General features: G+C 40.0%; 1 pseudogene across 1 annotated transcript; it reads left to right on the top strand.

The window, feature by feature from the left end:
• Positions 1 to 4,374: 4,374 nt before the first annotated feature.
• Positions 4,375 to 5,677, top strand: LOC308338403 (tubulin alpha-1B chain-like; annotated as a pseudogene). Its single transcript has one exon. The product of its transcript is annotated as a tubulin alpha-1B chain-like (transcript).
• Positions 5,678 to 6,041: the final 364 nt, after the last annotated feature.

Genomic DNA, 6,041 nt, shown 5'->3' with positions numbered 1-6,041 from the left:
GCCCTGCTGCAGATGTTAGCGGCTCTGGAAGGAAGTTGCAGGCCATTGGGCTTCAGCTCTGATTACCAGGCTTAAGTTGCTTCTAACAGATTTTGCCTTTCTGGTGCTATCAGATTCTCCCCGCGGTCCCTCGGCTTCAAACTCACGTCCCCAAAAGCCCTTTTTTCCCTAAGTCATGCAATTATTTGCCATAAATCCTAAAGCAGAGACAAGGCTCAAACGGAAACGACTGATTGCCACAAAATAGTAGTAGCTAACATTTATGATATTCTTTGCCATGCGTATGTGGGCACCCATTGTATCTCACAACCTAGTCTTTTAATGGCCACTTTACAGATGAGGGATCAGAGGCAAAGGGTAAGGTTAAGTAACTTAACCAATTAGTTGGTGAAAGGCCTGGTAGTAGGTCATTATCCGGTATGAAATGGGTATAATTCCTGCTAAAACCTTTGCCGCAGAAGTGGGATGTCTCTGTGTTCTGGGACTTCAGCAATGAAAAATCTCTCCTCTGCTCACCTTGCCTTTGCTCTAGGTAGTATAAACAGTGCTATTAACTTTATTACCTAAGAGTTTCATGACAGCGGCCTCAATCTTGCTTTTCTTGTTCTTAGGCTGATAAACGAAGAGTTAAGAACAGTCAGTTCAACAATAGGAGGCACACGCTTTTATGTGTGGATGGCTTGGTGGAGAAGGAGTATCATGGGGGGACTAGGTGAAAATTGGAAGGGAGGGTGATTTATGCCAAATTTGGACAATAAGTCTTAGAACTTAGGTTTCTATTTAAACGTTTTGTTTGAACATCAGACCTGAAAAATTTGCCTTTATTAAAGATTGATGATGATTGTAAATGTGATCTAAAGTATCATTTATTAATTATTTGGCACCTATGCGAGCAAGTGTTATTTTAAGCACGTATAAATATTTGCCTTTTAAATTATCATAATGGATCGGCAATAATATTATTAACCCCTACTTTACAGATGAGGAAAGAGGAACACAGAAATTAAGTAACTTGTTTATGGACACATAGCTGGCAAGTGGTAGAGTTGGGATGCTAACTAATGAAGTCTGGTTGAGAGCCTATGCTCTTATCCTGTTTGCTAATTGGATTTTTTTTTTTTTAAACAAACCCACTAAAAATGTACCACCCAGATGATTTCTTAAAAAATTGGATTCCCATTTCTTATTAAGGTCTATTTTAGGTAGGACGCACTCTGCTGTAAATCTTGTTTTTCAGTTCTGATAATAAGGAGAAAAACACTCAGAAAAAAAAATATTTAAACTTATTGAGCATCCTTGTTTTCTCAGTTTAACTGTTGCTTAAGCAGAACTTTATATTTTCCTTCACTGCCTGTTTCTGAACGATTTTGGATATTACGCTGTTACAGCACCATAGACTGTCTTGAGTGACATTAATTTTGGGGATTTTTATTCCCCCCTAAAACATGGTGTTTATGTAACCAAAAGAAGAGCATCAAAAAATCTCCAACTGGCCCACCAGTGAACTGTGCCAAGTCTACAGTTGAGAATTTGTGATCCCTTATTTTTTTCTCAATTAGTCTTCTAGGAGATTTTGATTCATTTTTTATTTTCTTGAAAGATTTTATTTTTAGGTAATCTCTGTACCCAACATGAGGCTCGAACTTATAACCCTGAGATCAAGAGCCACATCGCGCTCTCTGCTCAGTGGGGAGCCTGCTTCCTCCCTTCTTTCTTTCTGCCTGCTTCTCTGCCTACTGTGATCTGTCAAATAAATAAATAAAATCTTCAAAAAAAAAAAAAAGAGTCTCATAATGAGCCAGCCAGGTGCCCTTTATTAATTATTCCAAGAACCAGCTCTTACCTTTATTGATTTTCTTTACTGACTTTTAAAATTTCATTAGCTTCTGCTATTATTATTATTATCATTTTTATGTATTCGATATGTTTATTTGTTATTTTATTTTTGCTTCTTTCCTTCTACACTGATTTTAATTTACTTCTAGTTTCTAAGGTGGAAACATAGATCATTGATTTATATATTTTTTATTAAAAAAATTTTTTTATTAACATATATGTATTATTAGCCCCAGGGGTACAGGTCTGTGAATTGCAAGGTTTACACACTTCACAGCACTCACCATAGCACGTACCTTCCCCAAAGTCCATAACCCAGCCTCCCTCTCCCTACCCCCACCCCCACAACCCTCAATTTGTTTTGTGAGATTAAGAGTCTCTTATGGTTTGTCTCCCTCCTGATCCCATCCTATTTCATTTATTCCTTTCCTACCCCCCAAACCCTCCATGTTGCCTCTCAACTTCCTCATATCAGGGAAGATCATTGGTTTTTAAAACTTTACTCCTTCTAATTCAAACATTTAAAACTAATTTGCCTTCAAATACTGCTTTAGCTGCATACAACAAATTTTGATTTTTTTAAAAATCATTTAGTTCAGAGTGTTTTAAAACTTTCCTAGTGGTTTCTTCTTTGACCATGGGCTATTTTGGAGTATGTTGCTTGATTTCCACATATTTAGAGATTGTCCAGATACCCTTCTACTATTGATTTCTGATTTAATTCTGTTTTGAACACAGGATATATTCTTTATACTTACAGCCCTCTGAAATTTACTGAAATTTGGCTCCTGGCCCAGCATATGGCCTGTCTTGGTGAATGTTCCAAGTAAAATTTAAAATAATATAAATTCTGCAATTGTTGGGTATAGTGTTATATAAATGTCAATTAGGATAAATTCATTGCTCAAAATCTAGTTTATTACTGATTTTTACATTTGTCCTATCAATTACTGAGAATAAAGTGTTAAAATCACATGCAAATGTGAGTTTGTCTACAAATTTAGTGATGCCAGCTTTTTTTTTTTAGAGATTTTATTCATTTATTTGACAGAGAGAGAGAGAGAGATCACAAGTAGGCAGAGAGGCAGGCGCAGAGAGAGGGGGAAGCAGGCTCCCCACTGAGTGGAGAGCCCGATGTGGGGCTTGATCCCATGACCCTGAGATCATGACCTGAGCTGAAGGTGGAGGCTTAACCCACTGAGCCACCCAGGTGCCCTGTGATGCCAGGTTTTGTTTCATGAATTTTTGAAGATTTATCATTAGGGGCACATACAGGTCAGATTATTATGGCTTCTTAATCAATTGACACTTCAATCATTATTCAATGTTCTTGTGTATTTCTAATAATAACTTTTTGATTTGAATTACTTTGATACTAATATAGCTAAATCAGCTGTTTTATTACTGGAGTTTACGTGTTCTACCTTCTTCTATCCCTTTACCTCTCTATTTATAACATTTCCTGGGTGCCTGGGTGGCTCAGTGGGTTAAAGCCTCTGCCTTTGGCTCGGGTCATGATCCCCAGGTCCTGGGATCAAGCCCCACGTCGGGCTCTCTGCTCAGCAGGGAGCCTGCTTCCCTTCCTCTCTCTCCGCCTGCCTCTCTGCCCACTTGTGATCTCTGTCTGTCAAATAAATAAATAAAATCTTAAAAAAAAAAACCCAAAACATTTCCTGTACATGGGGCTCCTGGGTGGGTTGAGCAGCAGACTGGGTTTTGGCTCAGGTCATGATCTTGTGGTGGTGAGATTGAGCCCCGGGTTGGGCTCTGCACTCAGCCTGGAGTCTGCTTCAGATTCTCTCTCCCTCTTCCTCCAGTTTCTCTAATAAATAAATAAAACCTTTTTAAAAAGCCATTTCTTGTAAATGACATGAAGATGCATTTTATTTTGTTTTATTCCACCAAAGACTTGAGAAGACCCCTTTGCAGATTTCTGGAGCTCTTCGTCAGCACAGTTTCCTCCTCTCTGGAACTCTGTTCTGCAATTCTAACCACTTTGGTCTCCAAGATCATATTTCAGGCTCCTCAACTAAGCTAGACCATTGGGCTCTGCTTTATTTCCTTTTTCTTATGTCATAGTTCAGAAACTGACTTTGGGCAGTGTTCAACTCATTTTCTTTCCTTCTCTCAAATATCACACTCCCATGCTATTGTGCAGTATTTTGAAGACAGTTGTTTCATATCTTTTGTCCAGTTTCAAATCAAGCTACATTGTCACAAGCAAAGCCGAGTCCATAATATAGGTGACTTATAAGAGCCAAGTGCAATGTTGAAACATGATATTTAAAATTTATGATTTATTTCTAAATCTAAGTATCATTTTATGAGTTGTATTGGCAAACAGTACAAATATTGCCTGCATAGAAATTAACAAAATGATGTAAACTCCATGATGACTCAAGAAGTATGATCTAACTTGAGTTCATTACTTCACCTCGACTCTTAGCTTATCGGGGATGGTAACTAGGACTAATGTCCACTCCTGTCACTTGTCCTTGCTATCCCGTAGCTACCATACATGAGGGTATCTTCATCCACGTTGGCCAGGCTGGTTACCAGATTGGCAATGCCTATTGGGAACTCTATTGCCTGGAACACTTCCAACCTATTGGCCAGATGCCAAGTGACCAGACCACTGGAGGAGGAGATGACTCCTTCAACACCTTGTTCAGTGAGATGGGATCTGGCAAGCACACCTTCAATACCTTCTTAGTGTTTGTAGACCTGGAACCCACAGTCATTGGTGAAGTTCACAGTGGCAGCGACTGCCAGCTTTTCTACCCTGAGCAGCCCATCACAGGCAAGGAAGATACTGCTAATAACTGTGTCTGAGGGCACTACACACTGGCAAGGAGATCATTGACCTTGTTTTGAGCCAAATTCAGAAATTGGCTGACCAATGCATGTAAGGCTTCTTGGTTTTACACCGTTTTGGAGGGGAACTTGTTCAAGGTTCACCTCCCTGCTGATAGAAAGTCTCTCTGTCGATTATGGCAAGAAGTCCAAGCTGGAGTTCTCTGTTTAGCCCCCCAGATTTGCACAGCTGTAGTTGAGCCCTACAACTCCATCATTACTACCCATACCAGCCTGCAACACTCTTATTGTGCCTTCACGGTAGACCATGAGGCCATCCATGACATCTGTCATAGAAACCTTGATATTGAATGCCCAACGTACAATAACCTTAACCACTTTATTAGTGAGGTATTTCTTCCATCACCACTTCCCCCAGATTTGATGGAGCCCTGCATGTTGATCTGACAGCATTCTAGACCAACCTGGAGTCCTATCCTCCCATGCACTTCCCTCGGGCCACATATGCTCTTGTCATCTCATCTGCAAAGCCTACCATGAACAGCTTTCTATAGCAGAGATCACCAATGCGTGCATGCTTTGAGCCAGCCAGCCAGATGATGAAATGTGATCCCTCCATAGTAAATACCTGGGTTGCTGCCTTTTGTATTGTGGTGATGTGGTTCCCAAAGATGTCAGTGCTGCCATTGCCGCCAAGACCAAGTGTACCATCCAGTTTGTGGACTGGTTCCCCACAAGCTTCAGAGTGGGCATTAATTACCAGCCTCCCACTGTGGTACCTGGTGGAGACTTGGCCAAAGTACAGCGAGCTGTGAGCATGCTGAGCAACATCAGAGTCATCACTGAGGCCTGGTCTCACCTGGACCACAAGTTCGACCTGCTGTATGACAAGCGTGCCTTTGTTCATTGGTATGTGGGGGAGGGCATGGAGGAAGGAGAGTTTTCTGATGCCCATGAGGATATGGCCACCCTTGAGAAGGATTACAAGGAGGTTGGTGTAGATTCTGTTGAAGGAGAGGGTGAATAAGAAGGAGCGGAATACTCATTACCATTCCTTTCAGCCCTACAACATGTCACACTCAGAACTTCAGCTTCTACATTAGCAGACAGGCATTAAAGCTGTCTAGTTAGATTGCTTCACTTTTAACTGTGATCACATCTTACTTTTCCATGTGTACCTATAAGGTTTTCCCATTTTCCATCATGTCTCAAAGTAAAGGCTTTAAGAAAAAAAGATTATCGAACTTGGCCCTACTATCAATAGAATACAAATCATGTAAAATCTTGATTATTATAAGGCATTTAGTAATTTTTCTGAAAAGGCAGAAAAATAAATTGTATGTAATATATAGTAAATTATCATTTATGTATATCTTTATTTTATTACTTAA

Source organism: Martes martes (genome assembly GCF_963455335.1).
Source record: "Martes martes genome assembly, chromosome: 2".
NCBI classification, from domain to species: Eukaryota; Metazoa; Chordata; class Mammalia; order Carnivora; family Mustelidae; genus Martes; species Martes martes.
The sequence above is the reverse complement of the archived record's forward strand: the minus strand, read 5'-3'. Positions and strand labels throughout refer to the sequence as shown.